The 22,929-nt window shown below is 44.2% G+C and overlaps 2 long non-coding RNA genes across 2 annotated transcripts in view; one reads left to right on the top strand and one right to left on the bottom strand.

The window, feature by feature from the left end:
* Positions 1-22,113, top strand: part of LOC113594791 (uncharacterized) — a 101,884-nt gene extending 79,771 nt beyond the window's left edge. The window contains exons 7-8 of the long non-coding RNA XR_003415224.2: positions 18,383-19,159; positions 20,462-22,113. This is a non-coding gene — a long non-coding RNA (uncharacterized LOC113594791). The remainder of the gene's footprint in view (positions 1-18,382; positions 19,160-20,461) is intronic.
* Positions 15,462-22,929, bottom strand: part of LOC128313590 (uncharacterized) — a 242,573-nt gene continuing 235,105 nt past the window's right edge. Inside the window, exon 5 of the long non-coding RNA XR_008294504.1 lies at positions 15,462-15,873. This is a non-coding gene — a long non-coding RNA (uncharacterized LOC128313590). The remainder of the gene's footprint in view (positions 15,874-22,929) is intronic.

Here is a 22,929-nt window from a genome sequence, read left to right as displayed (position 1 = left end):
TATATATTTGTACATTATATATATGTGCATTTATTTTAATATATATTAATATAAAATATATTTTTTGAGAGAGAGCAAGTGGGAGAGGGAGAGAGAGAATATTAAGCAGGTTTCACATCCAGAATGGAGCCCACTGTGGGGCTCGCTCTCACGACTGTGAGATCATGACCTAAACCAAAACCAAGAGTCCAATGCTTAATGAACTGAGCCACCCAGGTGCCCCTAGACATTTTTAAAAGCCTCCCTGAGTGAATTTGATGATAACCCAAAAATCATTGCTCTAAACCTGTGTTCTCCATCCCAACTTCCCCTCAACCCAGCCATGGAACCCCCTTTTCTCCCAGATAAAACCTAAGGCAGGACATCACCATATAAAACAGACAAGACTGGGGCTGGTTTGACAAAAGTGAGCGCAGAGATCTTACGATTTGCTTCGCGAGCAAAGTAGGGGACGGATGGGGTGTCACTAGACTGCGCGGCCAGAGAAGGCTTCTCTGTGAAGGTGACACTGTAGGTGGGACTCGAAGCATCTGGGTCCATGGGAGAAAAGAAGAGGATTCCAGGAACACGAGGTACAGAAGCTCTGGGACTAGAAAGAGCTAGTGTGTTTGAGGGACTGGTATGGATTTAACTGCATCCTCCCAAAATTCATCTGTTGCGGTCCTAACCCCCAATGTGATGGTATTTGGAGGCAGGACCTTTGGGCAGGTACAGCTGACCTTTGAACAACGCAAGGGTTGGGGTGCCAATTGAGCGGGTGAAAATCCATTTGTAACTCTGGACTCCCCCCAGAGCCTAAGGAACAATAGCCTACTTTTGACTGGAAGCCTTACCAACAACATGAACTGTCGATGAACACATATGCTATATGTTCTACATACTATATACCATATTCGTACAATAAAGTCAGCTAGAGAAAAGAAAATGTGATTAAGAAAATCACAAGGAAGGGCACCTGGGTGGCTCAGTCATTAAGCATCTGATTTCGGCTCAGGTCATGATCTCACAATTCATGAGTTTGAGTCCCACACCAGGTGAGCTCGAGTCCTGTTTCAGGTGAGCCCTGCTTCTTTCTCTCTCTCTTTTTCTCTGCCCCTCACTCACTTGTGTCCTCTCTCTCTCTCTCTCTTCTCTCCTCCCAAGTTCATTGTAACATTATTCACAGTAGCTAAGATATGGAAACAACCTATATGTCCATCAACAGGTAAATAGATAAAGCAAATGTAGATTATAGATACAGTGGGATATTATGTAAAAACACAAGGTCCTTAGAGGAATTACGGGTTTCCCCCTTAACTTTTTTTTTTTGAATGATATCTTCTTTATGTGCAAATGTGTAACTTATCTCTGCAGAAAAGATACAATGTTTTAGCTCTGTGTTAGAACAATAGATCTTTTACAGCTTAATCCTATTTCTAACAAAAGGTGGAAAATTGTTATGCTGGTTTTGCCACAAGATTTCATATCCTGTTTAAAATTAGTCTTAAAAGGGGCGCCTGGGTGGCTTAGTAAGTTTGAGCCCTGCGTTGGGCTCTGTGCTGACAGCTCAGAGCCTGGAGCCTGCTTTAGATTCTGTGTCTCCTCTCTGACCCTCCCCTGTTCATGCTCTGTCTCTCCCTGTCTCAAAAATAAATAAACGTTAAAAAAAAATAAAATAAAATTAGTCTTAAAAAAGTTTTTTTAATGTTTATTTTTGAGACAGAGAGAGAGAGAGAGAGAGAGAGGGAAACAGAGCATGAGCAGAGGAAAGGTAGAGAGAGAGGGAGACACAGAATCCAAAGCAGGCTCCAGCCTCTGAGTTGTTAGCACAGAACCCGATGTGGGGCTCGAACTCACGAACCATGAGATCATGACCTGGGCTGAAGTCAGATTCTTAACCAACTGAGCCACCCAGGTGACCCTAAATTAGTCTTAACCACAGGTTGGGAGACTGGGATTTGGGACTGAGAGTGTGAGATTGGAGTCTGGGTGTTGCCAGATTTTAAAGGCGTGAACTCAGGTGATTCCCTTAACCTCTTTGGACCTACCATGTTCTCATCTATAAAATGGGAATAATCATTGTACCCATAGGCTTGTTGGAAGGCCTATGCAAGATCACATATGGGAAAGTTTTATCAGAGGGTCGTCCAAAGAATAAGTGCTCAATAAATGTTAGCTTTTAGTGATTTTATTCATTGGTACAGTACATGCCCCTGGCCATAGGGGGCTGGCCTATTCCCTCCGACCATGGTTCTCCGTCATTCTTTAAGTCCTCATCTTGGGTTTATTGGCTGCTAATGCCAGACCCATTCGGGAGCTCTTTTAACACTAGGGCTGAGATGTTATAACCTAAAGGGTTAATGTCAGACCCACATTTTGGAGGAAGCTTGTGGTACCATCTGGTGCCAGAGAGGGGCAGCATACAGCCACTAGCATGGAGGGCCCAGCCTCTGCTGAGCAGGGCTCTCCTTAGTAGGGCTCAGAGGTCCAGCCAGGAGGTTGGAGCCTTAGTTGAGGAATCACAGGTGAAATGGAAATGAAGATGAAAATAGCAGAACCAGGGTAGAGCAAACACACGGAGAAATGAGGCTGAAATGTTTGTGGAGTTTTGAATCTGGTGTGCCCAAGCCACTATCTACTTACTCCTTCACACGGATGAGTGCTCATTCGCTTGTACCTGCTTAGTCAGTCATTCTTCCTATCATTCATTCATTCACTGATAAGGAAAGAGCAAGTGCTTTTTAGGGACTTTGTGTCGAGAGGCTAAGGTCTCAGGAACACTACCACAGGTCAGCTGGGTTTGAAGTTAGAGTCACTGGAAGGTGAATCAGATGTCAGGGATTGGGGTATCAGACAATGGAGTGATGAGGAATATGGCTTCCTTCTGATGGGGCCAACCAGAGGTAGGTCCAGGGTAGCCTCAGGACTACATGTTTCTGGTTGGGCAGATTAAGTATAGCTCAACACCAGGGTCCATTCCCCACCATGGCTGTTACAGATTTGCATCATTATAGCAACTTCCAAGAGATGGCAGTAAAGAGTACTAAGCATGGGGTGCCATTTTGTAATTTTCCTAATGGGTCCTGTTAAAACTGGGTGTGGAATTCTGGAGGAGGCAGCTTCACTCTGACGGGAAGCAGTGTCTGCCTTGATGGGCAGCAAGATGGGTCCTAAGAGGAAGCTGAGAAGGTCCCGACCATGAGTAAAACTAGGCCTGATGGGCAGCAGTGAGGATGCTCATAGTACACTTGGACCAACATGAGGAAAACTTGACTTGTATACATTTCGACACCATTTCTTTCTTTTCTTTTTTTAAAAAAGTTTATTGGTTTGAGAGAGAGGGAGCACACGCACAAGCGGGGCAGGGGCAGAGAGAGAGAATCCCAAGCAGGCTTTACGCTGTCCACATGGAGCCTGATGTGAGGCTTGATCCCATGAACCATGAGATCATGACCTGAGCCGAAGTCAAGAGTTGGATGCTTAACCAACTGAGCCACCCAGATGCCCCTCTCCACCATTTCTTAACTACATGTCACCAGTGGATTGAGCAGAAATTAATATTATTTCCAGATTTAATACCAATATTTAAATATTACATACTTACAAGTCATAAACAGGTTAAGGGCAAAGTAGTCTTACTATTAAAAATTTGCGATGTGGTTGAATTTTATAAATTCTAAGTGAATATGCTGCTCCCCCTTTGACAATAGTTGGCTGAATAAGGGTAGACACCACTTGACTTTAAATAGTTTTGCATGGAGCGAGTAGACATTTTTTAAAACAGGCAAATGTTGGGGCGCCTGAGTGGCTCAGTCGGTTAAATGTCCAGCTTCAGCTCAGGTCATGATCTCATGGTTTGTGGGTTTGAGCCCCATGTCGGGCTCTGTGCTGACAGCTCAGAGCCTGGAGCCTGCTTTGGATTCTGTGTCTCCCTCTCTCTCTCCCTTTCCATTGCCCATGCTCTATTTCCCTCTCTCTCTCTCTCTCTTTCAAAAATAAACATAAAAAAATTTAAAACAGGCAAAATGTAAAATGATTGTTTTTTATTTTTACAAAAAGAGAAACATGCTATTATTTTAGAGAAAGAATTTTTCCTGGCTAATTCCTTCATAATGAATCATTGCCACAGCATTCCTGTGTCTCTGAAATAGAGGTTGTCAAAAAGTTCTAATAACCTGATGGATTTCTATGTTGTCAATAAACTCATACTGTCAAAGGCAGTATTAGCTCAATGAGGAATGATTCAAATCAGCATGAGCTTGAATACATGGGCTCATCACTATGTCTCTATCTCTCACACACAATCATATACACAGACACACCATAATTCTTTTTAGAAGTATGATGCTTGCATTGATACATTACTGTAACCAGTTGTCTTCTTGCAGTGGACTTAAATGTTGTCTTTATCTGCCTGTGTTAGCTTTTGGTGCTTTTCATAAAAGTATTTCCAGAATCCCACCATTCTAGGATCATGGCAGGGTGCGTATTCCTACCCCTTGAAGTTAGGTGTGGGCATGGAATTTTCTTTGGAAAGAAAATTGAAGTGTAAGTAATACATGTGGCCTCCAAGGTGAAGCTTTTCACAGCCAGTGCGAAATTCACCATAAAGAACCCCTTTTTTTTGTAGCTTAGCAATTGCGTAAGTTTGGAGATGCAGTCTCCTTCAGCTTAAGTAAAGATAACATCATGCAGAGTCCCTTACCCCCAACCACAGCAGGCATGTGTAATGAGCAATAAACAGGTGTTATTTTAAGCTACTGAGGTTTGGAGTCACTTGTTACTAAGCTATGACACATCCTAGCTGACCAATACACGTCCTTTCATTTATTCCCCTTTTATGGAACCAACCCTGCTCTACCTCCTTTCACTGTGGTTGGAGGAAGAGTGATAAACTACCTCTCCCTTTCTACTTCAGAGGTGATTACTTAACCCCATCCTGGCCAAACGAAACATTCCATTGTCCTGTCCTCGATGATTGGTTCACAAACAGGCAAATGATCCAAGCCAGGCAAATGAGATTCAGTCCCCAGTTAAGAATGAAGCTCTCTCTTTCCACAAGGGGATTAATTAAGCAGGTAGAACTTAAGCCTAGAGGTACTGGTGGCTATTTTTACCGCCACTTGGGATGAGCCCCTCTGAAGATAAAGGCTATATAGAAAAGTAAGAGCTGAGATACGGAGAGAGACAAGTTTGTGATAATATTATTGAAGCATTCTGATTCAGAGCATTCTTGTTTTCTGGTGATCCTAACAAGTAACTTCCTTAAAAAAAATTTTTTTTTTTTTTGGCTAAGTTTCTTGTCATTTGCAATAGAAAAATCTTAACTAATACTTATTTTTCTTAATCACACTAGAGGAAGCACCTCTGCTTTTCAACTGTGTTTATCTACAGAGTAAAGCTGAAATCTGTCAGCATGGCTTTCAGTTCCTTTTCTGGTTTGAGGCCCAGTGTACATTTCCAACTTGACATCTGGGTCACATCCTTTACCTGCCTCCCTGCCTCTGTTCGCCACCCCCACCCCCGTGTTACCTGGTATGACGCGCTGGCCTTTCTCCAGGTGTAACGTGGGTTTTCCCATGGCCATGTTCACGCTGTCCTGGGCTCTGGTGACTCATGCGTGAGCCTGTCCTCCCCCCTTGAATGTCAGCTCCATTAAATGGAGAGGGGGCCAGTATCTCACTTCACTTCTGTTGTCCTCATAGTCAAAATCTGATTCTTGCACAGTGGTAGGTGTGGAGTAAATCGTGGCAGAACTTACCCAGATTCTGCATTTCAAGGGTCTTCTCTTACACAGTGACCATGCTCAGACCACTGTATTCAAACCCCATATTTGGTGAACCTTTTGAGAAAGCTACCTTTGCCTCTGTTTCTCTTCCCTCAGACATCCTATTTCAGGGCTCCAGTGGCAACCTAAGTGTTTTTTTAGGCTAGATCTTTAAACACTAGGCTCCTTCCTGGAAGTCTTGATTATTTAAAATCAGTAAGTTTTTGAAGACAAAATAATCTACATATGCTTTACCTTGTTGAAAATGTCCATTTAATACACACAACAGTCCTAGATGGATACTATCATTAGCTCCATTATACAAACAGGAAGTATAATCCAGAGAGTTTAAGTAATTTGCATGATGTGACACAGCAGGGCTCAGATTGGAATCTAGACCATTTGATGCCAGGAACTTGGCTATCTTGGGGTGTGTGTGTGCATTCTTTAGTTCCACATTGAGAGATTACTTACCACCTACCTTAGCTCTTCCTAAAATGAGATACTGTTTTTGGAGCCTTCTTGATCCATCCTGGCTGATGCTGAGACTCGGTGCTCCCTGGACATGAAGGCAGTGCATTGTGACACAGGAAGAAGAGCCCAGCCTGGGGGGGAGGGCTCGGCCCTCAAACCACGGCTTTGCCCCTTTCTAGCTCTGAGACCTTTGACAAGCCACCCCAGCATGCTAGCCTTGACTTCGTCTTTTTCAACACAGAGAAGCATCGAGTTGTGAGGATTAAGAGTGAAAATGGACAAAACATTCCCAATAAAGTACTCGGCACAAGGGAGTGCTGTGCCGATAGAAGCCGTAAATAGTAATGCATAGATCTCTACTTCTGGTGATGCACGTGCCCAGATCATCATCCCCGTAGGCCCCGGAGACTCCATCCTGTCTGCGTCTGCTTCCTCACTGCCTAGCACCAGACCTGGTATGAGACGGATACTCTGCTATCTTTGGGAAAGTCTGCAGGCCCCAAACTTTATTTTCCTGATTTTTAATTTTTTAAAACTATTTATATTTGAGACAGAGACAGAGAGAGAGTTCATGATTGGTGAAGGGCAGAGAGAGAGAGAGAGGGAGACACAGCATCCCAAGCAGGCTCCAGGCTCCGAGATGTCAGCACAGAGCCCGACGCGGGGCTCGAACTCACAAGCTGTGAGATCATGACCTAAGCTGAAGTTGGACACTTAACCGACTGAGCCACCCAGGCGCCCCTGTTTTCCTGATTTTTAAAGCAGGGCAATCCTACCTACCACTGGAGTGAAATGAGGTCCCCTGCACAAAGTCGGGAGCGTGGGGATGGGAACCTTGTATGCAACTTTACACAAACCGGATTGAGGTGACTATCCACAGTGAACCCGTTAGAGAAGATTCCCCACGTGCTTTTTAAAAGCCCTCATTCGATACCACCTCCCTCGTATGTACCCCTCCCTTTTGGAGCCACCAAGGAGATCACTAGGATGTACTCGGACCCATGCCTGCCCCATCCTACGGACCCAGTGGCAAGGGCGATGCCAGACCCTGGCGTGTGCCTGTCGGCAGGACACGGGCAGAGCCAGGAGAGGGGCTGGGGCGGACGCAGTGGGGAGGAGGCCCTTGTTATCAACCACGACGCAGCCATGAGATGTTCAATCTCCTAGTCCCTTCCCCAAGGCAGGACCCAGGTTGTTGCTGTTTGCAGCATATGCACAGAAGCTTTGGCCATAAAGAGGACGTTTTATGAGGACATATGCTTCATGCCCAGAAACACTGCCAGGCCCGAATGCTATTCCTTGGCGACACCATGATTATATCTCCATCGAGTCCAGGGAAGCCTCTCAGGTCTGCAAGCCTGCAATTTTGAAATGGATTTCACAGCTGCAAACTAGAAGATGACCCAATTTGTCTTTCCCATTCCTGCCTCCTCTCCTATAACTATGGAAATCTGCATCCACATCTCAGTGATGGACTACATAAAATATGCATCAGGACTTAGTGCTCAGATCTGAGAACTGCGGAATTTAGGGACAGCTGCTAAAGGGATCTCAGGGTAGGTGGGGGGTGTGAGCAAATCTGCAGAAGGGTATCTGCAGACTTCTGCTCCCCCAGACACAAAGGCCTTCTTTTTCTAAAACGCTTGTCCCAAAGGCAAGAAGAGGAGAGGATATATATATGCCCCCTTATCTTTTCTGAGGAACCTGGGGCTATGCATCCTCCAAAGAATATCCCAGATGGTAAACGGAACTGAAGTTTGCACATAAATTCTCCCCAGGGAATTGGTGGTTGGTGATAGCAAGCCTAATGAAATTTTTTATTGTGGTTATTACATACAATTTGTACAGTATATCATGCACGGAAATTTTTTCTGTTCCTATAAATCTGGAATTGCCAGCGTAAATGCCCAGGCTTACGAACTGCGGCAGAGCACAATTACCTCTAGATACAAACTCTCTTTAGGACATAAAAATCGTTGCTACTGAGAAGGCTGAATTGCACTGGCAATTTTGTAAATATCTGAGTGATATATTTCCTTTTGGATAAGTTTTCATAGCCTTGGAAAGCTGTCTTGTTTCTTAATGCTTTTGTTGTGTGTGTGTGTGTGTGTGTGTGTGTTTTCCTGGGTATCACTTGTGGTCCGAGTGTTGTTTTCAATCATGCTTAGTAAATCAGACTATTGGACAAATGTCATTTATTAAAGGCTCAGAACTGCAAGGCTTTCTGCTGGCATTAAGAGGTCTGTCTTTAGAGCATGTTTCTTAAAGACGCGAGAGGAAAGAAAAACAAAAACAAAAACAAAATTCAGGCCCATTCCTCTACTTTCTACTTCTATATGGCCAGGTTTTCAAGTTGGAAGTTGGAGACCAGGTTTCCATTTTTAATGAGGGCTGATGTACAGCCCCTTCCTCTTTATGCTTTGATCAATCAATGAAGGGAATCATTCCTGGCTACACCGGGTTGATTTTCACAAACCGGCAAAACGCACCAGACGCATGAAGTTTCTGCACATTTTCTAGTTAGGCTTTATTACCAAGTATGATGGTGAAGGATGTTATACCCTCATATCGATTTTCTGCAAGTTCTAATATTGGAGATAAGGAGAGTTCTTCCATCAGCTTCCAGCAAACAGAGAACGGAGACTGTTAAAACTCCTCATAACAGCTTCCAAAGGAAGACAACAGTGATGGATTATAGACTGCCCTAGAAGTGAGGCAACTCACTGAGCACATGAAAAGCGTTCAAACACAAGCCACTGATGAGGAGGAGAATATGCTCTTTCCTTTTCCTTCCTTCCTTCCTTCCTTCTCTCCATCCCTCCATCCTTCCTTTCTTCCCTCCCTCCTCCTTTCCTTCTTCCCTCCCTCCCTTCCTTCTCTCCTTTCTTCCTTCCTTCCTTCCTTTCTTCCCAACTTGCTCCTTTCCTTCTTCCCTCTCTCCCTCCCTCCCTTCCTTCCTTCCCTTCCCTCCCTCCCTCCTCCTTTCCTTCTTCCCTCTCTCCCTTCCTTCCTTCTTTCCTTCATTCTTCCTCCCTTTTCTTCCTCCCTCCCTTCTTCCTTCCTCCCTCTTCTCTTCCTCCTTCCCTCATCTTTTCTCATTGAATCCTCATAACAATCTATGAGTGCCTATTACTATTCCGCATTTTACAAATGTGAGGAAAAAGCACTAACTTCCTTGTTGGGGTCCTACCGCTTGCGATGTGGTAGTTAGGATTTGAGCCCAGGTCACATTGGAGTGTGAGACACAAAAGTGGAACACAGTTGGTTGCCTGCTTCTTTCAACTTTTCTTTTTCCATGTTCATCCCAAGAGATTGACACTCAAGGCTCACAGAGCACCAGCTGACTGCTCCCTGAGACCCGCCCCCCCCCAGCCCTGTGAAACGCATATTTGAGAAACAAAGAGAGGATTGATATGGGATTCCTATGCTAATAGCACAATGTTTGCATCTTACCCACGGGAGCCTGATGAATGGATTTTATAAAGGCATCAGGAAGAGTTTGGGACTCAATATAAAGATACTCCGTAGATATGGACTGAATTTGTGTTAAGGTGATTGGGCAAAGAACACAAACTAGTATTTACCAAAGAAAAAGTAATAACAAACAAGAATAGGGAATTTTGTCACATTTCTAGTATTTAAAGAAATGCACAATAAAATAATAGGATGTCATGTCAATGTTCAGTGATTAAAAGAACCTTATTTTTCTAATCATAAGCCCGGCTATATTGAAAGTGAAGATGTTGGGACTGATAAACATGTATCTTCATCACCAATAGTGGGAGTGAAAAGTGATAAAAAGTCAGTGGGGTGATGTATCCATTCATGCCTGTACTATTTCCTGGGCACTGCGATGTGCCAGACTTGACTGGATGCTGAAATTCATGGGAGTGAATGGATCCAGTTCCTACCCTTGTGGAGTCTATACTCCAGTTGGGGAGAGAGGTATTAATTGGAATATTTCACTAGTGACTATAGAATGGCAAAGTAAGAGTTGTTCAAAAAAGAGGCATGTATCAAATGTGAGTACACAAAGAAGCCTGGTCTAGGCTAGAGAAAATAAAAGCATTTAGAAACATTAAAAAGAAAAATATTCTCTGAGCGCCATATATGCATATTAAAACATATACCTTGGGGGGCACCTGGGTGGCTCAGTCGGTTAAGCGTCCAACTTCAGCGCAGGTCATGATCTCACAGTTTGTGGTTTCAAGCCCCACATCAGGCTCTGTGCTGACAGCTCAGAACCTGGAGCCTTCTTCAGATTCTGTGTCTCCCTCTCTCTCTGCCCTGCCCCCTCTTGCTCTGTCTCTGCCTCTCAAAAATGAATAAACGCTAAAAAATTTTAAAACATATACCTTAGGTCTAGTGACTCCATTTCAATAACATTTTTGGAAATAAGCATTGATTTACATCAATCCTTTTACATGGGGAGATTCATCATTGCGTTGTTTATAATAACAGACATTTGGAAACAATATTCAGCAGTGGGAGAACACTCGAGGTGTGGTATAAATGCACGGGGAAACTCCAGGCCTTACTTACCAATCAGGATTTTGAAGACTTTACGTGACACAGATTATGTGCTAATACACTGTCAAGCGGAGACTGGCTGTACCAGAAACTTGCACATATTATGAAGTTAATTGCATTGAACAGAGAAAAGGAGTGGAACAGAAGAAAATGGTGTGGGATCACAGCTGAGTCATATTATCTTTACTGCACTTACTGTGTTTCCCCAGATTTCTGCAACGAACCCATATTATTCATTATAAAACAAAATGACGAATTTTTAAACAGAGGAGAGATTCAGTTCTGGAGTAAATGTTGAGTGGGTGGATACACACCAGGTGTCTGTGTACAAATGGGAAAGATGAAGTGTCCTCTCTGGCTGAGGGCAGTTTTGGCCTTGGAACACGGCTGACTGTCTTCTCTTCCGTTTCAGACCCCCCAACACCCCCTTCCCCCTGCCCGGTGTGCCTGTCTGCCAGACTGACCTGTGCTATCTGTGTGCCCCTCTCCCGGGAGTGGGAAAGAGTTGGACCTGGCGTGATTTATTTAATATTTAATTTCTTTAATTAGCACTAAATAATAACACTATTCACCAGGTCCCTGTTCTCGGTGCCTTACAAATATTAACGTATTGACCTGTCCTCAAAGTATTAAAAACCCCTTTGATTCAGCAATTCCGTTTCAATCAAGTTTTTTGGAAGTAATCATTGATTTACATAAATCTTCATGCACAAAGCTTTTCATCGTTCTGTTATTTATAATAAACAGAAATCTGAGTTTAAAAATCCTCCAGGCTTGCAAAATGGTGCCTCCACCGTGGAACCCAGTTTGGTGGTTCTTCAGAAAGCTACACAAATTACCATGTGACCCAGTGGTTCCGCTCTTGGGTATGGTTGATCCTTTTTATGTGTAAATTCTGTGTTTGCAAATTTGCCTATTCACTAAAGTTAATCTGTAAGCCCCAAATCAACGCTCCTGGTAATTTGGGGGTCAGGCATGCTGACTGATGTTCGGGTAGTGACAAAAATTTAAATTGCGCACCTGGTATATTCCCAGCTGAGGTCAAACAAGGTGACACTGCTGTGTCTTCTGGTCATCTACGAAGATGACCAGTGGATGCAGGCGGTAAGGGCGGTGCCTCGGAAAGCCGGAAGCTCCGGTTCTGGGGCCAGTCGACTGGGGACAGTGGGGTGGCCTCGGGGAAGTCACTTAGCACCTCTGAGACCCATCTTCTCCTGTGTAAAATAAAGAAAATTGGATCTACCAGGACAAACTGTAATCAGTGTGATAGGTATCTATTTATTTCGCCTAGGAAAAGGACTCAGTATTTGCTAATTCAGCGTTTGCTGTGACTTCATAGATCACAACTAAAGCGCGCAATGTGAATTGATTGTATAAACCCGAAAGAATCGAAAAGACGTATCTAAATACTTGTACACATATGTTTACAGTAGCAGAAATATGGAAGACCTCAAATACCCATAATGGATGAGTAGGCGAACAAAATGTGGTATATTCATATAACAGAATATTAGTTGGCCATAAAAAGGAACAAAGTGCCGATACTTTGTGCATCACAACGTGCGTGAACCTGGAAAACATTTTATAGTTAAGTGAAGGAAGCCAGACACGAAAGGTCACATACTGTATGATTCTATTTATATGAAATGTCCAGAGTAGGTACATCCATCGAGACAGAAAGTCGATTAGTGGTTGGCAGAGGCTGAGGGAGGAGGAAATGGGGAAATGGGTCTGGGTTTTCCTTTTGAGGGTAATGAAGATGTTCTGGAGCTAAACAGAGGTGATGAATGGTTGCACGACACTCTCAACGTACTTAATGCCGCTGTTTTGGTTTTTTTTTTTAATGGGTAATTGCATGTTGTGTGAACTCAGTCTCACTAAAAATACTCGTGTGAAGTAGGGATTAGTATTACACCCATTTGACAGCTGAAGAAATCAGATCAGGAGCCCAAGGCCCCCAATGGCAAAGGAGCTGGGATCGGAGCCCAGACACCTGACCAGCTGTGTAGAGGCGTTAGACCACCATGATGTGCTTCAGCCTTTGCAGAGCAAAGCGTAGATCCTGGCTCATGGTAGGTTCCTTTCTTTTCCTCCTGCGTCCTTTGCAAGCATGAACTGTATACGGTTGGACTTCCTCACTGTCATTTTCCCAGAGAACAAAGGGATGTATTTGACTCATTCCCTTCGTCTTCTATTATGTCAGTCAGGTTCTAAAAGCATGCTCCATTGCAAACACTGAACATGCCCAAAAATTGGCACGAAGCTGAAGAAAACATTCATGAACAAACAAACAAACAAACAAAGAAGGTCCAGACCTGCACTTTTCTAAATGATGTAGGAGAAAAATAATGGGCCAGAGGAGAGAAACCCGGCTGTGTTCCCCTGGGTCCCTAAGATTTATCACCTACACATGCAGGATGCTACAGAAAAAGATCTGGTGACCACGGCCATAACTCACAAGCCCTCCACTGCAGCCTGCTAGTTTCTGATAGTACCTGCAACGTGGGGCCTGCATCCTGGGGAACTGTCCCAGGGGGTGGAGCCTCATCCCTAACAACCCTGCCTCCTTCCCTTCAGGCCCGTCATTGGAAGGTGTGGCACGTGGGGAATTGGTGGGGGTGGGGGGAGATAAGTGTTTCAGGGGCAGATCTGATGATTTCATGGTTGCAGTTGGGGTGGGGAGACAAAGCAAAGCGGACAAAAACAAGCCCAGGTGTGGACCTTGTGTTTGGGGAAACTGTGCTCTCCTCTGAGGGAAAAAAAAAAAAAAAAAAGGTTCAAATAATGGGAGAGTTTGGGCACTCTTAAGAGTATCTCTTAAATATTGGGCACTGTACTTGCAGGTGTTTTTGAGGCTTTTAAACAAGTACCTAAAAAGTACTCCTCCTCCAAGGTGCCCACGGTTTGAATGGAGTACGGAGAATCAACCATATATAAAATAGGGGTTTGGCTTTCAGTGGTGGGAGGAAGTTTGTATGGTTTCATTAGGAACGATTGCATTAGCATGAGCAAAGTGATGTTTTTATTATTGATTCCACTGAAAATCACTCGGGACTCATGGAAATGAAATGTTATTCTGTCCTCCCTTTTTTCTTCTGCCCAGAAAGTCCTTACAAAATTAGGATTTTTTTTCTATACCTCTGTCTCTTGTATACCAGCAAATATTTCTGATCCGCTTTCTTGAGGGACATTTGTGGTCAGATTTGAGGCAGCGAGTGAGGTTGCTGGCCCTTAAAATATCACCCGTGATGACCAACGCCTAAAATTCCAGCGATAGATGGGGATTTCTTTGGGATATTTATTGTCTTTGTTTCTGAGGTTCTCCACCCAAGGGCAAACTAAGATGTGAAAAATATTCACTCCAGCTTTTTAAATGTGTTGTCGGCTGGCACCAGAAGCAGTCAGTTGGCCCAGAGCCTCTGCTGGGGGCTCAGACAAGACAGGTCTGAGTTCTAGTATGGTCCCTGAGTAGGGGCGTGACACCAGGTAGGTTCCTTAACTTCTGAAGGTCGATGGTCTCCAGTGATGCCTGCTTCATAAAGTTGTCATGTGGGTTAAAATCACTCATGGACTCATGGCCTTAGGGTAGTACTGACCTACCTAGGAGGCATGGTGGGGTTGGCTCCAGACTATTGCAATAAAGTCAGTATCACTGTGAAATGAGTCGATGAATTGTGTGGCTTCCCAGTACGTAGAAAAGCTATGTTTATGCTATGCTATAGTCTGTCGAGGGGGAATTAGGTATAAAAAAATGTATATACCTTCATTTAAAAATGCCTTATTGTTAAAAAATTCTAACCATCCCCTGAGCTTTCAGCAAGTTGTATCCACCGATCACAGATCAATGTAGCAAATATAATAATAATGAAGAAGTTTTGAAATATGGTGAGAATTGCCAAAATGTGACACAGAGAGACAGGAAGTGAGCAAAGGCTGTCAGAACAATGGTGGCGATAGACTTGTTCGGCACAGAATGATCACAAGTTCAATTTGTAAAACAGACACACACACACACACACACACACACACACCCAAAACCAGAAAACTCCACAGTATCTGTTAAGAGCAGCAAAGTGACATGCAATAACGGCATGTGTCTGTAGAGTGGAACACGCAAGAGATGGGTGGGAGTCCGTGTTCTTGGGTGGACCCCTCAGCTCTGTCCCTTAGCAGCTGGGTGACCTTGGGCAAGCCACCTTTCTGCACCTCTGTCCCAGCAATGTTCTGGAACCGGCCTGCACTGGCTCACGAGAGCTGATGGTTGAATACTCGGGAGTTTTGTGAGCAGGTGGTTAAATAGTTGGCAGCTTCAACTTGGCTATGGTGGGAATAGCGACATCACAGAAATCAGCAAATGTTACAAAGCGGGCCTCCGCCCTCCACTGCCCCCTTGTGAGAACGGGTTTACCAGCACACCGCTGCACAGTTCCTCAAGGGTTCCTCGAAATAATTACGAGATAATTTATGTAAAGAGCTCAGCACAGTGCCTGGAATTTAACAAGCTCCTTATTAAAGTTATTTACTACTGCTACTACCAACAATAATTAAGTAATAATAATGTTATTATAGTGCTTTGGACATAGCAGGTACTTGAACATCTTAATCTGTTTCCTAGCCGTTCATGATTACGTTTGCTGGGAAAGGGACTATAAAGTGAATCTATGCAAAAGTAAATTCCAAGGGTGCAGTTTGTCTTTAAGGGTCACTTTTTTTTAACGTTTATTTTTGAGAGAGAGGGACAGACAGACAGACGGAGCATGAGCAGGGGAAGCCAGAGAGAGAGGGAGACACAGAATCTGAAGCACGCTCCAGGCTCTGAGCTGTCAGCACAGAGCCCGACGTGGGATCATGACCCAAGCTGAACTCAGACGCTTAACCGACTGAGCCACCCAGGTGCCCCAAGGGTCACTTTTGACCTTTAGACAAAATGGAAACTTGGTACCTTCTCACTGACCACAGTTCGGGGTGGACACTCAGATGTCCGTGTGGCCGTGCTGAGAAGCCAAAGCCAGACTGCATCCTCGCTTTCTTCAGCCCATTAAGTTTTCCTCTCCTGCCACGGCAGCTGAGTGACTAGGGGCTCTCCTCTCCCATCATGAAGCTGTCAGCACCCATGGTGGGCCCTGCAAAGTAGAAAGAACAGTTTATCCACAGAGCAGTGGCAGCATCATTGTTTATGAAATGATAACCTGCTTCAGGTAGCAGCAAGTTCCAACATTAGCACAACAAAAGCTTTGAGCTGGACCATCTGTTGCCACGTGGACAATCTGGTGGGCTTGCCAAAGCCATTTATCCGTGTCGAGTGCATATCCACACTGGCCAGTCCTCATGCTGAGCAGAAAGGAAATTTAAAGAAAGGCCCATCATTTATCATTGTAGACAGCTGGGCTGGAGTGTGGGCAGAGAATATATATATATTTTTTTCCTTGAGAGAAACAAAGACCCTGAAGATGGGGAATGCTTGCTCAGCTCCAAGCTTCTTGCTAAGGACAACTCTTCTAGCTCTTTCCTTTCTTCCTGCTTTTCCAGACAGTAGAAGCGAAACTGTAGCTGTGGATGCTTGCGTGCTTCCCTGCCCCTATATCTCATGAATGGGTGGCACTTGGAGCTCTTGGGTCTTGAGCTGGGGTTGGCACATTTATGTGTGTCTCCTGGAAGGGACCTCCAAAACAGAACCTTCCTGCCATGTCCAGGGAGACATCAGTAGCAAAGGCCATTGACCTTGGAGCTCGCAGCCTTCCACGTGAGTGCAGGCTGGTCAGTGCAGTGTGGGGAACTGGAACATGGGAACTCAGCTCCCTGGACCCCGGTTTTGTGTTCTACAACATGGTCACACGTCTACTTCATAGTCCTGTCTGTGTGTGCTAGGTCACCTGTGACTTTTGTGGGCACCTTCTCCACCGAAACTATTCAGTAACATATTTGGTGACTGTTGGTATAATGACAAAGATATTAATATTATATAGGCAGACAGTTTCCTCAACCTAGACGTTCATTTTTTCTTCTGTTATTCAATGAAATTGAAACATTTTTGCAGACTCTGAAATTTATTATGGGGGAAAGAATATATTTATTATATATAACGGTTAAGATACCACCACCACAACTACCCACCTCAAAGTCTCAAAGGTTGGTTGTAAAGGTTGTATGAATTGATTCATATCAAACTCCTAAGGTGATTATGTGGCATATGTTAAGGCTTTGTGTTAGCCTCTCACCTGCTCACTTTGCTAACTGTCTTATTTATAAGCCAGCAAGCATGCTGGGAAGCAGTAGACATACTGGGTAAGAGCAGAGCTAGAGTTACAAGACCTTTATGAATAAGTCATAAACACCTAAGAAAACACTGCCACTGCATTGAGGTCCCAACTCAAGCCATTTCTCTCTGCAGTATTTTCGTTACCAAATCCCATTTAAATGACCAGCATTGCACATATACAGAATTGGATAGGTGGTTAATGACGCGTGAGCACATTTTATAGGAATCCACTTGACCTGCAAGGGATCAACTCTGTGATTTGATTAAAGGCTTAACCTTTCAGAGTTTGGCTCTGACCCCATGTTCATAGATAAATCTCCAGAGCTGACAGATCCTGACATTTAAGAGTTTGGCCCAAGGTAAGGTGATACTCCATTTTCCATTTTCTTGATAGAGACAAAATAGATGTAGGCATGCTCTAAATTACCTGCATTATTTTGGACAACCTTACATGCTCTCTTGGCCTCAGTTTCTCCATCGGTAAAATAACAGCCAGGCTTCTTTGAAGCTTAGTTACAATTCCCATCAGATTGTGGGGGATTCATGAAGTACTTCCAGTGGCTGATGGGGAAGTCCAGTGGGCAAGACCTTGCTCCCCTCCCCTTCCAGAAAGCTCCATGATGATCTCTATAACTTCTTGGAGTTCACTTACAAAAGAGTTTTATGGCTAAAAAAACGAGTGTTGTGGCTAAACCAATAAGGTGTGTAAAACCAGACTAGATGGCATGTCTTTTCGATAGTAATTATGATGATTGGAAGCAGTGGGCCAAATCTGAGATAAAATTCATTAGGAATACACGTAAGATTCCACACTGAATCCCTCCAAGAACAGCATCCAGCTACAGAATGAGGATATACGCTTAGGAAAACACAAAAGCTTTGGGTGGTTTAGCTTGTGGAAATCTCAGTATGAATTAAAACTCTCATGTCTTCATAAGAGAAGAAGCTCAAGCAACTATCAGTCACCTCTGCAACCACCACCGCCATGGTCAACTAATAGGCGTTTGGGCCAACTGTACCGAAAAGGTCATCTTCAGAACCAGAAAGGTGAATTTCCTTTTCTACTTCTTGCTGGTTGTAACACACTCTAAATTTTAGGGGTGTAAGTGTCATCATGATGGTATTTCTTGATTTCGATGAGAAGTTCCAAGAATATCCATACCCTTTCCATTCAAACCCCATTTCTGAGAGTTCCTTGGGAAACCATAAGCCAATAGAAATATGTTGAAATCAAAATCATCATAAGCATTTATTCATGAGACTAAGAGAAGTTCAAAGTGCATGGTATGTATTATCCTATTAAATCTCATTTAATTGCCATAGCCCCCTGTGAGTAAGTTCTTCTAGTGCCATCTTTTTTTTTCACCCCAGAGGAGGAAATGAAGGCACAGAGATGTTGAGTAGTTGGCACAATATCATAGGGCAAGAGGCAGAGCAAGTGAAAACTCGACTACAAGTTTGCCACTGGCTAGGTCCAGGCCAAGGAACCTCCATGAAGGATTGCAGGCGAGCTGTCTTGGAGTATCTGGCTTCAACTTAGATTCTAGGCAGGTTCTCTACGTGAATATGAATCAATGGATCCTCCCATATCTGGCCATCTACATGGTACAAGGGGTCAGAACAGTGACTTTCACGTTTATGGAAGAAAACAGTACCATTCTGATTGCCCTTGTGAAGCCAGACAGCCCCTGACCCTTCTATTTCCTATTAGCAAGAGGGGAGCAAAGCATATGATAGTGACTCCAGCATGCTTGCCTCTGAACTCTACAATGGGCTTGTCCATCTTAGACGCGGCCAAGCAATGTCTGTGTCCTGAGCCAGCAGGTCACTCCTCCCTGCTCTTCTGGAGGAATCAGAGATTAGGGGGCAGAGAAGCAAGTCGATGGGGTGGAAACTCCCACCATTGTCCTCTGGTGCAAAGATCCTGAAGTCTAGACTCTAAGTGGGCAGTGTATACTCAAGACCAAGAAGAGAAGTCAGAACTTGGTCATAAAGTGGTTATCATCAGATTCCTAAAAAGCCATGATTGAACAGAGACACGTCTGGTTGAGTGTGGGTCAGAGGTAGAACCCTGGCCAACGAACATGGAGGAGCAGACTTGGTTTCTAGTCGTCAGACCAGTCCAGCAATGGCATGAGTTGTCTTGTGAGGTGGGTCGTCCCTGTCATGAAAAATGTTCAGAAAGTGAGGATGTTTGGCAAGGACTGTGTGGATCAGCTCTAGTCAGCAGGCAGTCTGAGGACCAGTTCCCGCCTATACATTGTTACTAGTCTACAGGGGTAGCAAACAGAGAAATTGTGAGTAAGCTTTTAGAGAATTTAGAGGAATTTGACATAGTAATTTTTACATCTGTCAAATCTAATAATAATATTATGTGGGCTTGTATATATTGCACATTTTATTTTTCCTGGTAACTTTTATTTTTAAATACAAGCATTGGTCTACGGATGCATAAAATAATTACAGAGGAAGTCCTGCTCCATAGGGAGTTTGAAAAGCATCACTGAGGGGGTTTTCTGATTGAGGAATCCATAGGAAGTAGAGATTGGGCTGTATAGACCCTAAAGTCTATAGTAAGCCTGGGTCATATGTACTGCGATGAATAATGAATGCAAATTACCTAGCACATAGTAGGTACTCAACACAACCTTTCTTACCCTAATTTCATGATAATTATAGTGCATGCATTGGGAGGCCACCCATACGTGCACAAAAATTAAAAAATTAGGTTTACACAGGAGGGAAGTAGGAAACTTAATTGTAGTCACAGAGTCTTTGCCTCTGTGACTTTAGATGCATGCTTGCACACACACGTGCACACACGCACACATCTGCCTACTTTTTTCGTACTGTGGGCCTCTAAGAATAACCCTTACTCTTCTCCTCTGCCTCAGGTTTTGTGTTTCATTTGTACACCGTGCATTAGATAGGATGAGGTCAAGTGGCCATCACTTATAGTTATCCTAGGTTTTCTTCTTCCTTTTTAAACCTTTCTATTTGAACTGAAACTTGGGAAGGAAACCTTGATATCTGAGCTCTGGGACTGTAACGGCTCACAGAGAGCAAGGCGATTTCCAGCCCCAGGTTTGGGACCACACGGGAGGCGGGTAGCCACGCTGATGGCCACTAGGTGGCGAACGCAAGCTCTCTCTGCTGTTCAAACGCAGCGGCTGGGATCAGTTTAGCACACAAAAGATGATGAAAGAGAAGTGACATATAGACCAGAGCAAGTTGGAGTGAATTATCCTGAGCGTCGTACCTGACCAGGGACTTTATCACTTCCTTTGTTGGGGGTGGATGGGGGTGGGGGGCTGGAAATGATGCTTGAGCTAACTCCATAGTAAATGATTTCTGCTTTCCATTCTACTGGGTAGGATGTGGTATGTTCAGCCAAGCCTGCTTTTAACTTCCCTCTTTCTCTCTCTTTTTCCCCATGAAATACTAAATTAAAGAATCCCTCCAGATCTTCCTATTTACCCATGTATCTGACATCAGGCGTTTATAGCCACCATTCAAGCGACTGCAGTGAGAGAGAAACAGGCATCAGGCCACCTTACAGCCTGCTGCTTTAATTAACAAGGCTCGTTCCTGCCCAGGTGTGTGGGCTACCATATATGCAGCCAGCGGCTTGGACAAGGCTAAAATCAAAACGAATGTGTGCGCTGTGTTTGGACAGATGAGACCCCCACCTGCCACGCTGTGGAGTGACGCCTTTCAGGTTTGGAGGGAGCCGTTCCCCGCCATAAAGCTGGAAGGCAGCAGTGAGCCCATCATCCACTTTTGGCAGGTTTGAGGAGTCCAGATGTCCATCATGAAATGGGTTATTTAATGTATCTGTGGGCTGTTTGCAGAAAGGGAATGCCTCCGTTTTTTGCAAACACCGAGTGTGCAAATGCCAAATGTGTTTGCCATCAGCATCGACTTGTGCAAGGGTACCAAATGTGCATAAAGGACTCTTTGTATTCCATCCGATGCATATCAAACATTTTGCATTTCAATTGATGTCTACTTAATTCTATTTCTTACCCAGAAGCAGCTCCATTAGGTCACCCTGCCAAACTCTGGTGTCCCTATGGGGCAGTTATCAAACTTGACCGTCTCTGGAGCACTTGGATGTGGCACGGTGCTGACCCTACTCACCTCCATCCCATCCCATCCAAGCCTGCTTAGCTGAAAGGGACTGGAAGAATAACCCTGGTTTAGAGGAGATGCCTCCAAGATAAGATTTGGAGAAAAATAATTCTTTTTGCACACAAACCAAAGTAGGGGCATTGTCAGACTCTCAACATCAAATGCATTACTTAATCCCATTCCCTTAAATCCGTACCTTTTAGCTGTGTGTGTGTGCATGTGTGTGCGTGTGCATGTGTGTGAATGGGTGTGCAAGACTTATACCTTTGAGACTGTGTTTATAGAAGCTGATTCACTTCCTAAGAGGGGAAATGTATATATGTACATGTATTCGGAATACTGTGAGCATTTTTGGGGCGGACTCATGGACCTTCTAAATGTCTATGGATTAAGAAACTGCTCCCTTTTCTACGTATGGTTCAAACCACATCAAAAGTTTATCAAAATTGCTGATAACCATCTGAATACTCATCTTGTATTCTCACTCCATATAGTAGACTGGATTTCATTAATCACACTTTGTCACTCAGAGTAAATACTACACATGGAAGTTACCTCCTCTAAAGGTTACCTTTAGGTAACATTGGAAGCGTTAACTTGGAGCAGGAAGATTATTTTGATTAAATATTTTGATCAAGGAGTTAGTGTGCAGCCAACCTCTATAGTGTCTTCTGTGCTCAAAGAAACCTTGACCCTGTAGGAAATCATTGCTCAAGGAAAGACTATTTGGGACGTGCTGGTTTTATGTGCCTAATAATACGAACTCCCCTTGAAGCCAACTCCTCCCAGGCGGCTCAGCATCCAAGACAGTGGGATCAGATACACTGACCATTTCACAGAGCACGTTGCCTTCTGGATGCAACCTGACCAATATAAAAACTAGTCCCTCACCAGAGTTCTGCCTGATGCACCTTTGCTGATGTGTTTTGCCTGCCGTTAATCTCTCTGAGTCCTGCTGAGCATGCCGTCCATGTCCTTAGGTAACTGTTAACATCTGCAGTATTTGAATTACTCTGCTTTCTCCATTTCTTTTCATGTGGGCCCACTGAGGCTTTCCCTCCCTTCCTAAAATTATGTTAGTCTCCCCCCCCACTACCCAAGCCAATTTTGATTGAAGCAAGACATTTATGTAAGTCTCATTTCTACCATCTTATGAGGGCTTTGGATCTGCCCCCCCCTCCTTTTTTTCCTTTCAGCCAACTCCAATCAACACAGAAATAGCTCAGACATCACCTTCTCCAGGAAGCCTTTCTTGACTGACCTTCTCTGGGTTGGATGTCCTTCCTCTGCCTTCCTCTTGCATCTATTTGTAGCATGGTGATTGTTATATCATGTCATGCTTGTAGGTTTCTAAGTCTGTCCCTCAACCAGGCTGGGAAATCTGTAAGGCCAGAGATAGAGAGATTGTGTCTTATAGCACAATATAGCCGTGTCTCTACGGTGATTATGGAATTCATAGATGAAGTCTTCTGACGAAGCCCTGACCCTTGGTCTTTTCTGTACCAGGGTGTCAGTCATGCCCGCTTCCCTCTTTCTGTGTCACACCCCCTTGCCGTCTGTAAGCCTCCTGCTGGTTCTTATCTCCTGGGTTGACTAGTCTTTCTCCTGGGTCACTTCCACACCCGAATTATTTTCTCAAGTCCCTTCCTATGCCCTAAGCAAGCTCTCTCCTAATCCCAGGGCCTTCCCTTTCCCCATTCCACCGGTTCAGTATCCGGGGCTCCCAGCATCCACACCGCCAATGGTATCTACTGCCGTTTTAACTTTAAGAGATCGATTCTTGGGGCGC

This window comes from Acinonyx jubatus, chromosome E3 (assembly GCF_027475565.1).
Source record: "Acinonyx jubatus isolate Ajub_Pintada_27869175 chromosome E3, VMU_Ajub_asm_v1.0, whole genome shotgun sequence".
NCBI lineage: Eukaryota > Metazoa > Chordata > Mammalia > Carnivora > Felidae > Acinonyx > Acinonyx jubatus.
Note: the sequence above shows the minus strand (reverse complement) of the source record. Positions and strands in the feature narration are given on the sequence as shown.